This window comes from Aegilops tauschii, chromosome 1, assembly GCF_002575655.3.
Source record: "Aegilops tauschii subsp. strangulata cultivar AL8/78 chromosome 1, Aet v6.0, whole genome shotgun sequence".
Classification (NCBI taxonomy): domain Eukaryota; kingdom Viridiplantae; phylum Streptophyta; class Magnoliopsida; order Poales; family Poaceae; genus Aegilops; species Aegilops tauschii.
Window position 1 is genome coordinate 114702526 of NC_053035.3, and position 22609 is coordinate 114725134.

Below are 22609 nucleotides of genomic sequence, written 5' to 3' on the forward strand. Positions count from 1 at the left end.
GTGGTATTCCTCCCCCATTTCTTCCGCGGGCTAGGGTTTCCACTCCACCCCTTCATCCGCGGGTTAATGTATTATTACAGGGTAGATTTCCATGATCTGTCCCCGAATTCCTTCCTCAACATCTCGGCGTTTATCGTCATGTGCGAGGCCTTCCTCCGCATCCAACCCCACTTTGGGCTGTGGCTCAAAGTCTTCAACATGAAGCCGAAGGTGGTGGATGGCCAGCATGCGGAGTGCGGAGGAGCAATGGTGAAAAAATTGTCCAACGTCTCCTGGCCCAAAGGCACCTTCATGGATATGGTAAAGGAGTGGAAGAAGCAGTGGTTCTACATCACAGAACCACGCGGCACCACCTGGGCCGCAGCTGCTGAATTCCGCTCCGGCGCTCCTATGCGACTCACCTCCTGGGTCGAGAAGAGTCCGGACTGGTGTTCTCATGACGAGCTGATAGCGCTGCAGACGCGCGTTCAGAGCATGGTAACCAAGAGCGTCAAGCTTGTTGATGTGATCCAGGTGATGTTAGTTCGCCGGATCCTTCCATGCCAGCGCCAAAGCCGCCCGCTGTGGGAGTTCAATCCTAAGAAGCACTGGACCCTGGCGAGGCTCTTCGAGACTACGCACGAAGGCGCATGGAAATTGCTCTTCAAGGGCAATGGAAAACCACCGGCCACAGATTCAGACCGTGGTCACGATTGTACACACCCCGCCAGCAAGGTATGTTATTTCGAATGAGTCCTCAACATAATTGTTTCGAGGATGATGTCTGAGCTTTTATTACTTCTCTTTCAGGACTGGACGGAGAGGGCGAAGCGAATCCAGTGTCCGGCTCCGCTGCTCGAAGAACCAGTCATCCCGCGCTTGGCGGAGATGCTGGTACCGGCGCCATATAAGGCGCCGGAGAAGAAGGCCAAGAAGAAGGCAAAGGGGGCCAAGAGTGGCCTCCGTCGTAAGGGTACTTCGGACGTGGCGTCCGAGGACGAAGAAACTCATTCCTCTATCCCTGAGGACAATGACGGGGAAGAGGAGGAGGAGGAAGAAAACAATCCTCCCCCTGAGGAGAGGAAGAAGAAGAGGGCGGGTCCGGCGCATCTGGAGGCGGAGGCGCCCAAAAAGGTGAAGGGCGTTCCAGCGGTCAACACCGCGTGGGACGTTGACAGCAGTCCGGAACGACGCCCCCGCACTAAGCCCCAGGCCGCGTCGTAAGTGACATGGCTTATTTATGCACACATCCAGCCCTTTCTCTCCATTATCTTGATGTAGTTAACCATACCATTGCAGTCCGGCCCGCGACCTAATCCAGCGATCCTCGTTTGGAAGTTCGTTGGCTCCGTCGGAGATGGCGAGCCAGTCGCCACCGCCTGCTTATTCCCCCGGGGCCGGGGACGACACCGAAGTGCTGTCCCGTAGGGCCGATCCGAACCGGGGAGGAACCCAGGACGCTGTCCGGGAGGCGCCACTTGGCGAAGCCTCCACTTCCGGACATATGGAGGGGACGATCTCCATGGAGACTGGTGAAGAGGGCCGCATCCAACTTGGCCAGCAGCCGAATACGATTCCGGAGACCCATATGGCTCCGGAGACGGGCGGGCAGCCCCCTTTGAAGGAGGGCGGTGCACCGCTTCCGCCGGTGGTCCCTGTCCATCCAGGGGTGCCAGATAATCTGGGGAGGCCCTACGAGGCGCCTCCGTTATGGACGAGCATCGTGTCTTTATGGGTGCGGTGATCGAGAAGGTTCAGTCTGCCAAGAGTGAACTGAACGAAGCCTGTAGCACCCTGTTGACAGGTTTCAAGGTAAGTAACATAGAAAGAGAAAAACCCCATGTAGTCAGTAGCCCCTGAGACACGGTCCGGTGTTCGGCGACGAGAACTGGACAGAGGATCAATCTTTTATTGTAGGAGACTAACGTGATATGTATGCATAAGCAGGCGTCGCTGTTGGCCGCAACCTCGCATGCTGCCGAAGTCTCTGAACTGAAGCAGAGGCTGGAGCGGACCAAGAACGAGCTCAGCGAGGTTAGAGTGCGGCCGCAGGAGAAGCAAGGTAAGTAACGTCTTGCTGTGTGTTCGGGAAGCGGAGACGCTGTGTATTGACTGTAATGTCGAAATGTATGCAGGAGCCGTGACCGAGGTCGAGGCCCTGAGGAAGGCCTTGTAGGGGAACGAAGTAATTTCAAAAAAATTCCTACGCACACGCAAGATCATGGTGATGCATAGCAATGAGAGGGGAGAGTGTTGTCCACGTACCCTCGTAGACCGAAAGCGGAAGCGTTAACACAATGCGGTTGATGTAGTCGTACGTCTTCACGATCCGACCGATCAAGTACCGAACGTACGGTACCTCCGAGTTCAGCACACGTTCAGCTCGATGACATCCCTCGAACTCCGATCCAGCCGAGTGTTGAGGGAGAGTTTCGTCAGCACGACGGCGTGGTGACAATGATGAGGTTCTACCGACGCACGGCTTCGCCTAAGCACCGCTACGATATTATCGAGGTGTAATATGGTGGAGGGGGGCACCGCACACGGCTAAAAGATCGTTGATCAATTGTGTGTCTAGAGGTGCCCCCCTGCCCCCGTATATAAAGGAGCAAGGGGGGTTCGGCCGGCCTAGAGGAGAGGCGCGCCAGGAGGAGTCCTACTCCTACCGGGAGTAGGACTCCCCCATTTTCCATGTTGGACTAGGAGAATAAGGGGGAAGAGGTGGAGGGGAGGAAGGAAGGGGGGCACCGCCCCCCTCTCCTTGTCCTATTCGGACTAGGGGGCAGGGGTGCACGGCCCTGCTCTAGCCTCCTCTCCTCTCTTCCACCTAGGCCCACTAAGGCCCACTAAGTTACCGGGGGGGGGGGGGTTCCGGTAACCTCCCCGTACTCCGGAAAAATCCCGATTTCACCCGGAACACTTCCGATGTCCAAACATAGGCTTCCAATATATCAATCTTTATGTCTCGACCATTTCGAGACTCCTCGTCATGTCCGTGATCACATCCGGGACTCCGAACAACCTTCAGTACATCAAAACATATAATCTCATAATATAACTGTCATCGTAACGATAAGCGTGCGGACCCAACGGGTTCGAGAACTATGTAGACATGACCAAGACACCTCTCCGGTCAATAACCAATAGCGGAACCTGGATGCTCATATTGGCTCCCACATATTCTACGAAGATCTTTATCGGTCAGACCGCATAACAAGATACGTTGTTCCTTTTGTCATCGGTATGTTACTTGCCCGAGATTCGATCGTCGGTATCTCGATACCTAGTTCAATCTCATTACCGGCAAGTCTCTTTACTCTTTCCGTAATACATCATCCCACAACTAACTCATTAGTCACAATGCTTGCAAGGCTTATAGTGATGTGTATTACTGAGTGGGCCCAGAGATACCTCTCCGACAATCGGAGTGACAAATCCTAATCTCGAAATACGCCAACCCAACAAGTACCTTTGGAGACACCTGTAGAGCACCTTTATAATCACCCAGTTACGTTGTGATGTTTGGTAGCACACAAAGTGTTCCTCCGGTAAACGGGAGTTGCATAATCTCATAGTCATAGGAACATGTATAAGTCATGAAGAAAGCAATAGCAACATACTAAACGATCGAGTGCTAAGCTAACGGAATGGGTCAAGTCAATCACATCATTCTCCTAATGATGTGATCCTGTTAATCAAATGACAACTCATGTCTATGTCTAGGAAACATAACCATCTTTGATTAACGAGCTAGTCAAGTAGAGGCATACTAGTGACACTCTGTTTGTCTATGTATTCACACATGTATTATGTTTCCGGTTAATACAATTCTAGCATGAATAATAAACATTTATCATGATATAAGGAAATAAATAATAACTTTATTATTGCCTCTAGGGCATATTTCCTTCAGTCTCCCACTTGCACTAGAGTCAATAATCTAGTTCACATCGCCATGTGATTTAACATCAATAGTTCACATCACCATGTGATTAACACCCATAGTTCACATCGTCATGTGACCAACACCCAAAGGGTTTACTAGAGTCAATAATCTAGTTCACATCGCTATGTGATTAACACCCAAAGAGTACTAAGGTGTGATTATGTTTTGCTTGTGAGATAATTTTAGTCAACGGGTCTATCACATTCAGATCCGTAAGTATTTTGCAAATTTTTATGTCTACAATGCTCTGCACGGAGCTACTCTAGCTAATTGCTCCCACTTTCAATATGTATCTAGACCGAGACTTAGAGTCATCTAGATTAGTGTCAAAACTTGCATCGACGTAACCCTTTACGACGAACCTTTTGTCACTTCCATAATCGAGAAACATATCCTTATTCCAGTAAGGATAATTTTGACCGTTGTCCAGTGATCTACTCCTAGATCACTATTGTACTCCCTTGCCAAAATCAGTGTAGGGTATACAATAGATCTGGTACACAGCATGGCATACTTTATAGAACCTATGGCCGAGGCATAGGGAATGACTTTCATTCTTTTTCTATCTTCTGCCGTGGTCGTGCTTTGAGTCTTACTCAATTTCACACCTTGTAACACAGACAAGAAACTCTTCCTTTGACTGTTCCATTTTGAACCACTTCAAAATCTTGTTAAGGTATGTACTCATTGAAAAAACTTATCAAGCGTCTTGATCTATCTCTATAGATCTTGGTGCTCAATATGTAAGCAGCTTCACCGAGGTATTTCTTTGAAAACTCCTTTCAAACACTCCTTTATGCTTTGCAAAATAGTTCTACATTATTTCCGATCAACAATATGTCATTCACATATACTTATCAGAAATGTTGTAGTGCTCCCACTCACTTTCTTTTAAATACAGGCTTCACCGCAAGTCTGTATAAAACTATATCCTTTGATCAACTTATCAAAGCGTATATTCCAACTCCGAGATACCTGCACTAGTCCATAGATGGATCGCTGGAGCTTGCATATTTTGTTAGCACCTTTAGGATTGACAAAACCTTCTGGTTGCATCATATACAACCCTTCTTTAATAAATCCATTAAGGAATGCAGTTTTGTTTATCCATTTGCCAGATTTCATAAAATGTGGCAATTGCTAACATGATTCGGACAGACTTAAGCATAGATACGAGTGAGAAACTCTCATCGTAGTCAACACCTTAAACTTGTCGAAAACCATTTGCGACAATTCTACCTTTGTAGATAGTAACACTACTATCAGCGTCCGTCTTCCTCTCGAAGATCCATTTAATCTTAATGGCTCGCCGATCATTGGGCAAGTCAAGCAAAGTCCATACTTTGTTCTCATACATGGATCTCATCTCAGATTTCATGGCCTCAAGCCATTTTGCGGAATCTGGGCTCACCATCGCTTCTTCATAGTTCGTAGGTTCGTCATGGTCTAGTAACATAACCTCCAGAACAGGATTACCGTACCACTCTGGTGCGGATCTTACTCTGGTTGACCTACGAGGTTCAGTAATAACTTGATCTGAAATTCCATGATCATCATCATTAACTTCCTCACTAATTGGTATAGGCGTCACAGAAACTGGTTTCTGCGATGAACTACTTTCCAATAAGGGAGCAGGTACAATTACCTCATCAAGTTCTACTTTCCTCCCACTCACTTCTTTCGAGAGAAACTCCTTCTCTAGAAAGGATCCATACTTAGCAACGAATGTCTTGCCTTCGGATCTGTGATAGAAGGTGTACCCAACTGTCTCCTTTGGGTATCCTATGAAGACACATTTCTCCGATTTGGGTTTGAGCTTATCAGGATGAAACTTTTTCACATAAGCATCGCAACCCCAAACTTTAAGAAACGACAACTTTGGTTTCTTGCCAAACCATAGTTCATAAGATGTCGTCTCAACGGATTTAGATGGTACCCTATTTAACGTGAATGTAGCTGTCTCTAATGCATAACCCCAAAACGATAGTGGTAGATCGGTAAGAGACATCATATATGGCACCATATCTAATAAAGTACGGTTACGATGTTCGGACACACCATTACACTATGGTGTTCCAGGTAGCGTGAGTAGTGAAACTATTTCACATTGTTTTTACTTAAGGCCAAACTCGTAACTCAAATACTCTTCTCCACGATCAGATCGTAGAAACTTTATTTTCTTGTTACGATGATTTTCCACTTCACTCTGAAATTATATGAACTTTTCAAATGTTTCAGACTTCTGTTTCATTAAGTAGATATACCCATATCTGCTCAAATCATCTGTGAAGGTCAGAGATTAATGATACCTGCTACGAGCCTCAATATTCATCGGACCACATACATCTGTATGTATGATTTCCAATAAATCTGTTGCTCTCTCCATAGTTCCGGAGAACGGAGTTTTAGTCATCTTGCCCATGAGGCACGGTTCGCAAGCATCAAGTGATTCATAATCAAGTGATTCCAAAATCCCATCAGTATGGAGTTTCTTCATGCGCTTTACACCAATATGACCTAAACGGCAGTGCCACAAATAAGTTGCACTATCATTATTAACTTTGCATCTTTTGGCTTCATTATTTATGAATATGTGTATCACTACGATCGAGATCCAACAAACCATTTTATTGGGTGTATGACCATAGAAGGTTTTATTCATGTAAACAGAACAACAATTATTCTCTAATTTAAATGAATAACCGTATTGCAACAAACATGATCAAATCATATTCATGCTCAACGCAAACACAAAATAACACTTATTTAGTTTCAACACTAATCCCAAAAGTATAGGGAGTGTGCGATGATGATCACATCAATCTTGGAACTACTTCCAACACACATCGTCACCTCGCCTTTTACTAGTCTCTGTTTATTCTGCAACTCCCGTTTCGAGTTACTACTCTTAGCAACTGAACCAGTATCAAATGCCGAGGGGTTGCTATAAACACTAGTAAAGTACACATCAATAACATGTATATCCAATATACCTTTGTTCACTTTGCCATCCTTCTTATCCACCAAATACTTGGGGTAGTTCCGCTTCCACTGACCAGTCCCTTTGCAGTAGAAGCACTTAGTCTCAGGCTTAGGTACAGACTTGGGCTTCTTCACTTGAGTAGCAACTTGCTTGCCATTCTTTTTGAAGTTCCCCTTCTATCCCTTTGCCCTTTTCTTGAAACTAGTGGTCTTGTTAACCATCAACACTTGATGCTCTTTCTTGATTTCTACCTTCGTTGATTTCCGCATCGTGAAGAGCTCGGGAATTACTTTCATCATCCCTTACATACTATAGTTCATCACGAAGTTCTACTAACTTAGTGATGGTGACTAGAGAATTCTGTCAGTCACTATTTTATCTGGAAGATTAACTCCCACTTGATTCAAGCGATTGTAGTACCCAGACAATCTGAGCACATGCTCACTGCTTGAGCTATTCTCCTCCATCTTTTAGCTATAGAACTTGTTGGAGACTTCATATCTCTCAACTCGGGTATTTGCTTGAAATATTAACTTCAATTCCTGGAACATCTCATATGGTCCATGACGTTCAAAACGTCTTTGAAGTCCTGATTCTAAGCTGTTAAGCATGGTGCACTAAACTATCAAGTAGTCATCATATTGAGCTAGCCAAACGTTCATAACGTCTGCATCTGCTCCTGCAATAGGTCTGTCACCTAGCGGTGCATCAAGGACATAATTCTTCTGTGCAGCAATGAGGATAATCCTCGGATCACGGATCCAATCCGCATCTTCGCTACTAACATCTTTCAACATAATTTTCTCTAGGAACATATCAAAAATAAACACAGGGAAGCAACAACGCGAGCTATTGATCTACAACATAATTTGCAGAAATACAATCAGGACTAAGTTCATGATAAATTTAAGTTCAATTAATCATATTACTTAAGAACTCCCACTTAGACAGACATCCCTCTAATCCTCTAAGTGATCACGTGATCCATATCAACTAAACTATGTCCGATCATCACGTGAGATGGAGTAGTTTCAACGGTGAACATCACTATGTTGATCATATCTACTATATGATTCACGCTCGACCTTTCGGTCTCCGTGTTCCGAGGCCATATCTGCATATGCTAGGCTCGTCAAGTTTAACCTGAGTATTCTGCGTGTGCAACTGTTTTGCACCAGTTGTATTTGAACGTAGAGCCTATCACACCCGATCATCACGTGGTGTCTCAGCACGAAGAACTTTCACAACGGCGCATACTCAGAGAGAACACTTTTATCTTGAAATTTTAGTGAGAGATCATCTTATAATGCTATCGTCAATCAAAGCAAGATAAGATGCATAAAAGATAAACATCACATGCAATCAATATAAGTGATATGATATGGCCATCATCATCTTGTGCTTGTGATCTCCATCTCCGAAGCACCGTCATGATCACCATCGTCACCGGCGCGACACCTTGATCTCCATCGTAGCATCGTTGTCGTCTCGCCAACTATTGCTTTTACGACTATCGCTACCGCTTAGTGATAAAGTAAAACAATTACATGGTGATTGCATTTCATACAATAAAGCGACAACCATATGGCTCCTGCCAGTTGCCGATAACTCGGTTACAAAACATGATCATCTCATACAATAAAATATAGCATCATGTCTTGACCATATCACATCACAACATGCCCTGCAAAAACAAGTTAGACGTCCTCTACTTTGTTGTTGCAAGTTTTACGTGGCTGCTACGGGCTTAGCAAGAACCGTTCTTACCTATGCATCAAAACCACAACGATAGTTTGTCAAGTTGGTGTTGTTTTAACCTTCGCAAGGACCGGGCGTAGCCACACTCAGTTCAACTAAAGTGAGAGAGACAGACACCCGCCAGCCACCTTTAAGCATCGAGTGCTCGCAACGGTGAAACCAGTCTCGCGTAAGCGTACGCGTAATGTCGGTCCGGGCCGCTTCATCTCACAATACCGCCGAACCAAAGTATGACATGCTGGTAAGCAGTATGACTTATATCGCCCACAACTCACTTGTGTTCTACTCGTGCATATAACATCAACGCATAAAAGCAGGCTCTAATACCACTATAGGGGAACATAGTAATTTCAAAAAAAATCCTACGCACACGCAAGATCATGGTGATGCATAGCAACAAGAGGGGAGAGTGTTCTCCACATACCCTCGTAGACCGAAAGCGGAAGCGTTAACACAACGCGGTTGATGTAGTCGTACGTCTTCACGATCCAACCGATCAATACCGAACGTACGGTACCTCCGAGTTCAGCACACGTTCAGCTCGATGACGTCCCTCGAACTCCGATCCAGCCGAGTGTTGAGGGAGAGTTTCGTCAGCACGACGGCGTGGTGACAATGATGATGTTCTACCGACGCAGGGCTTCGCCTAAGCACCGCTATGATATTATCGAGGTGTAATATGGTGGAGGGGGGCACCGCACACGGCTAAAAGATCGTTGATCAATTGTGTGTCTAGAGGTGCCCCCCCCGCCCCCGTATATAAAGGAGCAAGGGGGGGTTCGGCCGGCCTAGAGGAGAGGCGCGCCAGGAGGAGTCCTACTCCTACCGGGAGTAGGACTCCCCCCTTTTCCATGTTGGACTAGGAGAGAAATGGGGAAGAGGTGGAGGGGAGGAAGGAAGGGGGGCGCCGCCCCCCTCTCCTTGTGCTATTCGGACTGGGGGGGAGGGGCGCGCGGCCCTGCTCTGGCCTCCTCTCCTCTCTTCCACCTAGGCCCACTAAGGCCCACTAAGTTACCGGGGGGGTTCCGGTAACCTCCCGGTACTCCAGAAAAATCCCGATTTCACCCGGAACACTTTCGATGTCCAAACATAGGCTTCCAATATATCAATCTTTATGTCTCGACCATTTCGAGACTCCTCGTCATGTCCGTGATCACATCCGAGACTCTGAACAACCTTCGGTACATCAAAACATATAAACTCATAATATAACTGTCATCGTAACGTTAAGCGTGCGGACCCTACGGGTTCGAGAACTATGTAGACATGACCGAGACACCTCTCCGGTCAATAACCAATAGCGGAACCTGGATGCTCATATTGGTTCCCACATATTCTACGAAGAAATTTATCGGTCAGACCGCATAACAACATACGTTGTTCCTTTTGTCATCGGTATGTTACTTGCCCGAGATTCGATCGTCGGTATCTCGATACCTAGTTCAATCTCATTACCGGCAAGTCTCTTTACTCGTTCCGTAATACATCATCCCGCAACTAACTCATTAGTCACAATGCTTGCAAGGCTTATAGTGATGTGTATTACTGAGTGGGCCCAGAGATACCTCTCCGACAATCGGAGTGACAAATCCTAATCTCGAAATACGCCAACCCAACAAGTACCTTTGGAGACACCTGTAGAGCACCTTTATAATCACCCAGTTACATTGTGACGTTTGGTAGCACACAAAGTGTTCCTCCGGTAAACGGGAGTTGCATAATCTCATAGTCATAGGAACATGTATAAGTCATGAAGAAAGCAATAGCAACATACTAAACGATCGAGTGCTAAGCTAACGGAATGGGTCAAGTCAATCACATCATTGTCCTAATGATGTGATCCCATTAATCAAATGACAACTCATGTCTATGGCTAGGAAACATAACCATCTTTGATTAACGAGCTAGTCAAGTAGAGGCATACTAGTGACACTCTGTTTGTCTATGTATTCACACATGTATTATGTTTCCGGTTAATACAATTCTAGCATGAATAATAAACATTTATCATGATATAAGGAAATAAATAATAACTTTATTATTGCCTCTAGGGCATATTTCCTTCAGGCCTTGGGCGAGGCCGAGGAGAAGGCTGTCCAGCAGCAAGCCGCCCATAAGAAGCACAAGGCCCGTGTCAAGGAAATCCAGCAGGAGCTCCAAGATGCAGTGAAAAAATGTGAGACCTTGGAGATTGATGCGTCGGCTCAGGAGGCTGAACTCACCAAGGCTCGTCAGGGCGTGGAGACCATGCGGAATGAGGCCCAGGCCGTCATCCAGGAGATCCAGGAGGCCAGGAAGATCACAGCGGGTAAGGCTTTTAAGATGCAAAGCAAGTATGCGGAGAGGCAGTACCTTTTACTAACCCGGGTTCAGAGTTCCCTAGGAGCTTTTGCGGATCTACCACGCAGCTTATCAGACGCTGCAGCGTTCTACCGAGCCGAAGGAGGAGGTTCTACGGAGAAGCTATTCTGGTCGCAGTATGCGACGCCAGAGCATCCCGTGTCCTTCACCGATCAGCTGAAGCAGCTGGTGGAGCTGCACAGGGTGGCCGAACTAGCCATGAAGGATTTGACAATCCGGCTATGGCTAGCCGAAGCTATACCCAGCAGCTACTTCGGACTCGTGAGGCGGCTAGTGGAAGCCTGTCCGTGGCTGGACGTCGTCAAGCTCTCTGCATGTATTGAAGGCACCCGTATGGCTTTCGCTCGCTACAAGATGTGGTGGGCGAAGATGAACGCTGTTGAAGTGGCCAGCGGGCCGCCGGAGGGCAAGGAGCACCGCACACCCAAGAAATATTTTGCGGATGTCATAGAAGGGTCTCGACTTGTGGCAGCTCAATGTTCGCCGGACGTTATTTTTGAATGAATACATTTGTATTGGGCCTTTGCCTTGTATTATAAAGACAGAGCTTGTTTTGTAACGTAATTTCGTTATGCTTTAAATTGTTTCCTCCTGTGCGGCCGTGTTATATGCAATCTGAGGGTTGGCCAGTCGCCGGCTTCTGCCGTCATGTAATAAGTACGGAGGTGTTCTGGATGGGATCTAAACAATCTTGATCCAATTGTATGGTCCTTGAAGGAGTTCTTTAGCGCAACGAACAAGGCAATCAGACTATACGGCTTAAATGACCTCACTTAGCCATAGGAGTTTTATAATTAAGCAAGTGCGCAGCCCCTGGCCCGAGCCAGGGTGCTGTCAGCATCTGATCAGGAAGTGCCGATCCTTCGCGTGAGGCGGAAAAAATCTTCAACGATTTTGTAACCCACGAATAGCTGACCGGCTCTCACTATATCATGACAGTCAGTTTTCGGCTTTCTCTACTGAGGTGCTCATCCGGTCAAGGCCAGGGCACAATCGCAGTAGTTCTCCCTTTACTACCCTAGCCGATAGAGCGGAACGTAGAGGAGAAAGCACAGGAGCCAGGCAACCCAACTATTGACCAAAGACATGATTCGGAGCCAATGCATATAGTGCTAAATTCAGGGTGCCGAACTTTTATACAAAAAGTGTTCGGACTTTGTTGCCTTATTGTGGGGCGATAAGCAGCCCCTGGCGAATATGAAACGTACAAAAGAGTACTGATGTAGCTAATAAGCAGATCGAGATGAAATGAAGTAAGGGGCGAAAACCGCAAAAACTGGGCCGCAAATCATTATCATTATAACTGAAAGCATACGTTAAGGCGTATCTTGTACAAATAGCGCGATAAGCACCCGGGCTATGTAATATGCCGGAATCAAGAGGGGGCAGCGTACGGGTCCTGAGAAAGAAGGAAAAATACCGTGAAGAAGAACGTATGGAGGTTACCCTACACACCTATGCTGCATGTCCCCTTTGTATGCCAATCCTTCGAAGAGGCTTGTGATCAGGCTCGCGGGAAAGGGAACCTGAAATAGAAAGAAAAAGGTGTATCCGGGGTCGGTCTAGAAAAACTGTAGATCCCGGTTGAGCTTGTGCCTCCGTCGATGTCCATTGAATCTCGAGTGCGTAATTATGTATGCGTGGTATGAATGCCACCACTTCATCTGGACTGGGACGGAATCCGAATTGCTAGTCGAGCTCTTGACGAGCCTTGCTGTCCTGCTGCAGTGTAGTTCGGGACCTCTTGATGGTGTCCAGGGGCTCGGCAGCCGCACTATGCTGCTGCTTGAGAAGGCCGCTCTGTACCTCTGCTGCTAGGGCGGCGGTGTGCTCCTCTGTTCGAAGAGAGTGTTTCTTGTTGCCATTGACTGTTATGACGCCGTGTGGACCGGGCATCTTGAGTTTCAAGTAAGTGTAGTGTGGCACTGCGTTGAATCTAGCAAACTCTGTTCGTCCGAGTAATGCGTGGTAGCTGCTGCGGAAGGGGATGATGTCGAAGATTAACTCCTTGCTTCGGAAATTGCCGGAGAGTCGAAGACCACTTCCAGCGTGATTGAGCCCGTACAGCGGGCCTCGACGCCTGGTATGACTCCTTTGAAGGTAGTCTTTGTTGGTTTGATTCGTGAGGGGTCAATGCCCATCTTCCAAACTGTGTCTTGATAGAGCAGGTTGAGGCTGCTACCACAATCCATTAGGACTCGTGTTAGGTGAAATCCGTCGATGATTGGGTCGAGGACCAATGCGGCCGAACCGCCATGACGGATACTGGTTGGGTGGTCTCGACGATCAAAGGTGATCGGAAATGACGACCATGGATTGAATTGGGGGGCGACTGGCTCTACCGTGTAGACGTCCCTGAGTGCACGCTTACGCTCCCTTTTGGGGATGTGTGTAGCGTATATCATGTTCACCGTTTTGACTTGAGGGGGAAATTTCTTTTGCCCCCCAGTGTTCGGCTGCCGGGGCTCTTCGTCCTCGTCCTCACTTTGTGATCCCTTTTCTTTGTATTCGGCATTTAACTTGTCGTCTTGCTTGAAAACCCAACAATCCATGCTGGTATGATTGGCTTGCTTGTCCGGGGTGCCGTGTATCTGGCACGGACGGTCGAGTATGCGGTCCAGGCTGGAAGGTCCTTTATTTCTTTTATAGGGCTTCTTCCACTGGCCGGACTTGGAGCCAGTGAATCCGGCGTTGACTGTGGTGTCATCGGTGTTGTTGTCATTGCTTCGGCGTTTGTGTCCGTTGCGCTGGAGCTTGCCAGTGCTATTCTTGGCCTCCGAGGGGCCTGTCTCGCTGGCTGTGTTGTTACTACGGGCCAGCCAACTGTCCTCTCCCGTGCAAAAGCGGGTCATGAGTGCCGTGAGGGCTGCCATGGACTTCGGCTTTTCTTGGCCGAGGTGTAGTGCTAGCCATTTGTCCCGGATGCTGTGTTTGAAGGCTGCCAAGGCCTCGGCATCCGGACAGTCAACGATCTGGTTCTTTTTGGTTAGGAACCTAGTCCAGAATTTTCTGGCTGATTCTCCAGGTTGTTGAACTATGTGGCTTAGATCATCGGCGTCTGGTGGCCGGACATATGTTCATTGGAAGTTGTCTAGGGAAGCTTCTTCCAAGTCCTCCCAGCTGCCGATAGAATTTTCAGGCATGCTGTTAAGCCAGTGCCGAGCTGGCCCTTTGAGCTTGAGTGGGAGGTATTTAATGGCGTGGAGGTCATCTCCTCGAGCCATATGAATATGGAGAATGAAATCCTCGATCCATACTGCGGGATCGGTTGTGCCGTCGTATGATTCGATCTTGACGGGCTTGAATCCCTCGAGGAATTCGTGATCCAGTACCTCGTCTGTGAAGTAGAGAGGGTGTGCGGCACCTCTGTACCGGGCCGTGTCGCGGCGTAGCTCTGATGGAGTCCTTGTGCGGCATTCGTACCGGGCGTGGTTAGGTTTGTCGCGTCCGAATAAGTAGCCGTCTTGGTGCCTCGAGGCACGTCCTCGCGATCCGTAGATCAATCTTGTATGTCCTGCTCTACTGTCCAGGGTCTTCTGGAGGTCATACGTGTGACCCGAACTCTTCCCTCGTTATTTTTGCGGGGCGGTTGGGCAGGCTGCTATTCGGCCTGAGTTGCCACTTTATCCCGACCGTGTGGTGGCCGGTCGGCCGCCCTGTCTCGACCACGTGGTGGTCGTTCTGCATTATGCAAGGGAGATGTGTGCTCCGGTGCCTCCTCATCGAATTGAGGTAGCAGTCTGCGTTTCGGGTAGCTCTTGGCTAGGCGCTTGAGGTCGTATTCTTCCGCTGTCAGGACGTCAGTCCATCTGTCGACGAGCAGATCTTGTTCAGCTTGAAGCTGCTGCTATTTCTTTTTCAGGCTCCTTGCAGTGGCTATGAGTTGAAGCTTAAAGCGCTCCTGCTCCAGAGGGTCCTCAGGCACGATGAAATCTTCGTTGCCGAGGCTTGTCTCCTCTTCGGAGGGTGGACGGTAACTATCGTCCGCTGAGTCATCTTCTATGGCCTGCTCATCAGGGTTGTCTTGCCTGTCGTCATGTTCCTCCTGTTCGGATGTAGCACCGACAGGGTCTTCATTGTTTTCGGCGTCGCCCGGAGTGCTATTTTCTCTGGTACCAGTGTTGCTATCTTTTGAGCGGCGAGGCTTAGAACGGCGTATGGGGCGCCGGCGCTTGGACTGCGTCTCAGAAGGTTTATTCTTATCTGGCTCTTCTTTGTCGTTGCCAGATCCTTTCGGTGTATCAACCATGTATATGTCGTACGAAGAGGTGGCCGTCCAACGTCCAGTGAATGGCAGGTCTTGGCCTTGCTCATTGTCGACATCATCGTCCATACTGGTGATGTCTTTGGAGCCATAGTCAAGCACGTCGGTTAAGTCATCGACGGTGGCTATGAAGTGGGTGGCGGGTGCGAAGCAAAATTCCTCGTCGTCTGCCTCTAGCTCAAACCGAATATAGTTTGGCTGTGAGTCTTCCTCCATGGTCAAGTTCTTCAAAGAATTTAGTACGTCACCTAAAGGCGAATGCTGGAAGATGTCTGCGGCGCTAAATTCGAAAATCGACAACCGATCTAGCTCGGTGTCCGCAGGTGTATCCGGTCCGGAACGTGCAGCCGGAGACGAGTCCGGGGTTCCGTTGACGCAAGCATTGCAGGATGTCGAGTCCGTGTGCGGCTCCAACACCGCGGACTTTATGGCCTCGGAGGGTGCGATCTGCTTTGGCTCTAAGGACGTTGTAGCAACAGGATCCATCTTCTGGATGTGATCCGACGACAGATTTAAGTCAAGCTCGTCAGAGAGAGGGGGAGTGATCGCCGCAGTCTCAAATCCATCGAAGATCATGTCTCCACGGATATCCGCAACGTAATTCAAGCTTCCGAATTTGACCTGGTGGCCAGGGGCGTAGCTATCGACATGCTCCAGGTGGCCAAGTGAGTTGGCCCGCAGTATGAAGCCGTCGAACACAAAGATTTGTCTGGGGAGAAAGGTTTCTCCCTGAACAACGCCACCACCGACGATTGAAGGGGCCATCGAGCCTTATGTCGACGGCACAGTAGAACTCTCAATGAAAGCACCAATGTCGGTGTCAAAACCGGCGGATCTCGGGTAGGGGGTCCCGAACTGTGCGTCTAGGATCGATGGTAACAGGAGACGGGGGGACACAATGTTTACCCAGGTTCGGGCCCTCTCTATGGAGGTAATACCCTACTTCCTGCTTAATTGATCTTGATGAATATGAGTGTTACGAGAGTTGATCTACCACGAGATCATAATGGCTAAACCCTAGAAGTCTAGACTATGTGAATATGGTAATGAATCTGTCCTATCCGGACTATGCTCTCCGGTTTATATTGACACCGGAGAGATCTAGGGTTACATGAGGTCGGTTACATAGGAGGAAATCTTCATAATTGGTCGCCTAGCTTGCCTTCCACGCCAAGGAGAGTCCAATTCGGACACGGGTATAGTCTTTGGTCTTCGTGTCTTCACAGCCCATCAGTCCGGCCCATGGATAACAGGCCGAACGCCTGAGGACCCCTTAGTCCAGGACTCCATCACCCATTAACCCCCCGGGGGGTTCCGGTAACCCCTCCGGCACTCCGGTAAAATCCCTATTTTACCCGGAACTCTTCCGATGTCCAAATGTAGGCTTCCAATATATCAATCTTTATGTCTCGACCATTTCGAGACTCCTCGTCATGTCCTTGATCATATCCGGGACTCCGAACTACCTTCAGTACATCAAAACCTATAAAACTCATAATACCGATCGTCACAGAACTTTAAGCGTGCGGACCCTACGGGTTCGAGAACTACGTAGACATGACCGAGACACGTCTCCGGTCAATAACCAATAGCGGAACCTGGATGCTCATATTGGTTCCTACATATTCTACGAAGATCTTTATCGGTCAAACCGCATAACAACATACGTTGTTCCCTTTGTCATCGGTATGTTACTTGCCCGAGATTCGATCGTCGGTATCTCAATACCTAGCTCAATCTCATTACCGGCAAGTCTCTTTACTCGTTCCGTAATGCATCATCCCGTAACTAACTCATTAGTCACATTGCTTGCAAGGCTTATAGTGATGTGCATTACCGAGAGGGCCCAGAGAAACCTCTCCGACAATCGGAGTGACAAATCCTAATCTTGATCTATGCCAACTCAACAAGTACCATCGGAGATACCTATAGAGTACCTTTATAATCACCCAGTTACGTTGTGACGTTTGGTAGCACACAAAGTGTTCCTCCGGTAATCGGGAGTTGCATAATCTCATAGTCACAGGAACATGTATAAGTCATGAAGAAAGCAATAGCAGTACACTAAACGATCAAGTGCTAAGCTAACAGAATGGGTCAAGTCAATCACATCATTCTCCTAATGATGTGATCCTGTTAATCAAATGACAACTCATGTCTATGGCCAGGAAACTCAACCATCTTTGATCAACGAGCTAGTCAAGTAGAGGCATACTAGTGACACTATGTTTGTCTATGTATTCACACATGTAGTATGTTTTCGGTTAATACAATTCTAGCATGAATAATAAACATTTATCATGATATGAGGAAATAAATAATAACTTTATTATTTCCTCTAGGGCATATTTCCTTCACACATACTCTTGCCATGCTTGCTTGAAATGTATTGTGAATGTTTAAACTTGTGCTAAAACTCCACCTTCACTTGAAGAAATTAAAAACTGCTACTTTTCTTTGTTGAGGGTCTAATCACCCCCCCTCTAGACACCTCTTCTCGATACTTTCAGAGATGCATAGCAATGAGCGACGGAGAGTGTGTCCACGTACCCTCGTAGACCGAAAGCGGAAGCGTTTGACAATGCAGTTGATGTAGTCGAACTTCTTCTCATTCCGACCGATCAAGTACCGAACGTACGGCACCTCCGAGTTCTGCACATGTTTAGCTCGATGACGTCCCTCGAACTATTGATCCCGCAAAGTGTCGAGGGAGAGTTTTGTCAGCATGACGGCATGGTGACGGTGATGGTGAAGTGATCCGTGCAGGGCTTCACCTAAGCACTACGACAATATGACCAGAGGCGTAAGCTATGGACGGGGGCGCCGCACACGGCTAACAATCGTTGTTGTGTGTTCTAGCGGTGCCCCCCTCATATATATAGGTCGGAGAGAGGAGAGGCAGCCAAGGGGGCGCCGCGCGTTCCAATTCAGCCTCCCTTCCTTTCTCTCTTCCCCTCTTTCTTCCCCCCCTTATTCGGCCTACATGGAGCGCACCAGCCCCCTAGGGGCTGGTATGTCCCCTTCTTGGCCCATTAGGCCCACGTAGTTGCCAGGGGGATGCCCGGAACCCCTTCTGGTGACCTGATATGTACTCGGTGCCCCCGGAACACTTCCGGTGTCCAAATATCATTGTCCAATATATGAATCTTTACCTCTCGACAATTTCGAGACTGCTCGTCATGTCTCTGATCTCATCCAGGACTCCGAACAACATGAAAGGATTGATATGGTTGACTAGATGGGGTGAATAGGCAACTAACAATTTTTAGCTTTCTTTACCAAATTAAACTGAGCATCAAAATAGGTTGTCTAGATATGCAACTAGGTGAGCAACCTATATGATGCAACAACAACAAGCACACAAGCAAGCAAGGGATACAACACAATATAAGCTTGCAAAAGTATAGGTAAGAGATAACCAGGAGTGGAGCCGGTGGAGACGAGGATGTGTTACCGAAGTTCCTTCCCTTTGAGAGGAAGTACGTGTCTGTTGGAGCTGTGTGGAGGCATAATGCTCCCCAAGAAGCCACTAGGGCCACCGTATTCTCCTCACGCCCTCGCACAATGCGAGATGCTATAGATTCCACTATTGGTGCCCTTGAAGGTGGCAACCAAACCTTTACAAACAAGGTTGGGGCTATCTCCACAACTTAATTGGAGGCTCCCAACGACACCACGAAGTTTCACCACAATGGAATATGGCTCCGCGGTGATCTCAACCGTCTAGGGTGCTCAAACACCCAAGAGTAACAAGATCCACAAGGGATTAGTGGGGGGAATCACATTTCTCTTGGTGGAAGTGTAGATCGGGGCCTTCTCAACCAATCCCTAGAAAATCAACAAGTTTGATTGGCTAGGGAGAGAGAGATCGGGCGAAAATGGAGGTTTGAGCGACAATGGAGCTTAGGGAGGGAAGAGGTGGTCTTATTGACGAAGAAGACCCCCTTTATATAGTGGAGGAAAAGGTCCAACCGTGACCCCCCTCACTCAGCCCGCGCGGTGCACTACTACTGCACACGGCCGCGGTACTACCGCAATGGACGGTGCGGTACTACCGCTGGACGGTGCGGTACTACCGCTTGCGTGGTAGTGACCAGACGAGGCCCTGTTGCACATGGCAACGAGCGGTAGAACCACCGGAGCGGTACTACGATGCGCCCCTCCGGTACTACCGCAAGGCAAGGCTCTACTAGCGCTGGAAAAAGCACTGAATTGATAAATTACTTCCGTACCTACTTCCGTTGAGCTTAGGGCTGTGCAAAAATCCGGCACGGTACTACGGCTCCCAGGGAGCGGTACTACCGCGTAAGGGCGGAAGTAAAAATTTACTTCCGCGCCTACTACCGCTTGCGCCAGCGTCAGCGTTGGAGGCAGCGGTACTACCGGTTGCCTGAGCGGTACTGCCGCACGCCCCTGCGGTACTACTGCTCCATTGAGCAGTACTACCGCACGCCACTGATGCCTTAGCATTTAGCGGCCTTCATATCGCAGAGACATGGATAATCGGATGGTGCTCCATCGAAGGAAAGGAAATGCAGTGCAAAGGAACAGATGTCTACGTGTTGATTCCACTCTAACCTTTCCGAAGAGGACCCCCTCTTAATAGTACGGCTTTCCTATGACTCAAATCCACCGAAAAGAAACGTAAAGTACCTCCGTCTTCGATAGGCTCCGAGGGGCACCGAATCGTCTTGTGCCTAGACGTGACATATCTGAAATGCTCAAAGCACACGATTAGTCTGCAAATGCACTGTCATCAATCACCAAAACCACTTAGGGAGAAATATTCACATACACAACATTCGGTCACCAAATCACATAACTCATATAATACAAAATCGTCATCGAACGTTAAGCGTGCGGACCCTACGGATTCGAGAACTATGTATACATGACCGAGACACCTCTCCAGTCAATAACCAATAGCGGAACCTGGATGCTCATATTGGTTCCCACATATTCTACGAATATCTTTATCAGTCGTATTGTAATGACAACATACATTATTCCCTTTGTCATCGGTATGTTACTTGCCCGAGATTCAATCGTCGGTATCTTCATACCTAGTTCAATCTCGTTATCGGCAAGTCTCTTTACTTGTTCTGTAATACATCATCCCGTAACTAACTCATTAGTCACATTGTTTGCAAGGCTTATTATGATGTGCATTACTGAGAGGGCCCAGAGATACCTCTCCGATGCTCGGAGTGACAAATCCCAATCTCGATCTATGCCAACCCAACAAATACCTTCGGAGATACCTGTAGAGCATGTTTATAATCACCCAGTTACGTTGTGACGTTTGATAGCACACAAGGTATTCCTCCGTTATCCAGGAGTTGCATAATCTCATAGTCGAAGGAATATGTATTTGACATGAAGAAAGCAATAACAATAAAACTGAACAATCAACATGCTAAGCTAACGGATGGGTCTTGTCCATCACATCATTCCCCTAATGATGTGATCCTGTTCATCAAATGACAACACATGTCTATGGTTAGGAAACTTAACCATCTTTGATTAACGAGCTAGTCCTGTAGAGGCTTACTAGGGACATGGTGTTTTTTGTCTATGTATTCACACATGTATCAAGTTTTCGGTTAATACAATTCTAGAATGAATAATAAACATTTATCCTGATATAAGGAAATATAAAATAACAACTTTATTATTGCCTCTAGGGCATATTTCCTTCAGTCTCCCACTTGCACTAGAGTCAATAATCTAGTTCACATCGCCATGTGATTTAACGATATTAGTTCACATCTTTATGTGATTAATGCCCATAGTTCAGATCGCCATGTGACCAACACCCAAAGAGTTTCTAGAGTCAAATAATCTAGTTCACATCGCAATGTGATTAATACCCAAAAATTATTAAGGTGTGATCATGTTTTGCTTGTGAGAGAGGTTTAGTCAACGGGTCTGTCACATTTAGATCTGTATGTATTTTGCAAATTTCTATGTCTACAATGCTCTGCATGGAGCTACTCTAGCTAATTGCTCCCACTTTCAATATGCATCAAGATCGAGACACAGAGTCATCTGGATTAGTGGCAAAGCTTGCATCGACGTAACCCTTTACGACGAACTCTTTATCACCTCCATACCAAGAATTATTTCCTTAGTCCTTTTAGGTAACTAAGGATAAATTTTGACCGCTATCCAGTGATCTACTCCTGGATCACTATTGTACCCCCGTGCCAAACTCATGGCAAGGAACACAATAGGTCTGGTACACAGCATGGCATACTTTATAGAACCTATGGCTGAGGCATAGGGAATGACTTCATACCTTACAACACAGGCAAGAACTCCTTCTTTGGCTGATCCATTTTGAACTCCTTCAAAATCTTTTCAAGGTATGTATTTTGTTGAAAGTCTTATCAAGCGTCTTGATCTATCTCTATAGATCTTGATGCCCAATATGTAAGCAGCTTCACTGAGGTCTTTCATTGAAAAACTATTATTCAAGTATCCTTTTATGCTATCCAGAAATTCTATGTCATTTCCAATCAACAATATGTCATCTACATATAATAATAGAAATGCTACAGAGCTCCCACTCACTTACTTGCAAATACAGGCTTCACCAAAAGTCTATATAAAACCATATGCTTTGATCACCTCATCAAAGCGTATATTCCAACTCTGAGATGCTTGCACCAGTCCATAGATGGGTCGCTGGAGCTTGCACACTTTGTTAGCACCTTTAGGATCGACAAAACCTTCTGGTTGCATCATATACAACTCTTCTTTGAGAAATCCATTAAGGAATGCAGTTTTGACGTCCATTTGCCAGATTTCATAATCATAAAATGCAGCAATTGCTAACATGATTCGGACAGACTTAAGCATTGCTACGGGTGAGAAAGTCTCATCGTAGTCAACTCCTTGAACTTGTCGAAAACCTTTCGTGACAAGTCAAGCTTTGTAGATAGTAAAATTACGTTCAGCATCAGTCTTCTTCTTGAAGATCCATTTATTCTCTATGGCTTGCCGATCATCGGGCAAGTCAACCAAAGTCCACACTTTGTTCTCATACATGGATCCTATCTTAGATTTCATGGCCTCAAGCCACTTATTAGAATCTGGGCCCATCATCGCTTCCTCATAGTTCGTAGGTTCGTCATGGTCTAGTAACATGACTTCCAGAACAGGATTACCGTACCACTCTAGTGCGGAACGTGCTCTAGATGACCTACGAGGTTCCGTAGTAACTTGATCTGAAGTTTCATGATCATTATCATTAGCTTCCTCTCTAGTTGGTGTAGGCATCACTACAACTGATTTCTGTGATGAGCTACTTTCCAAT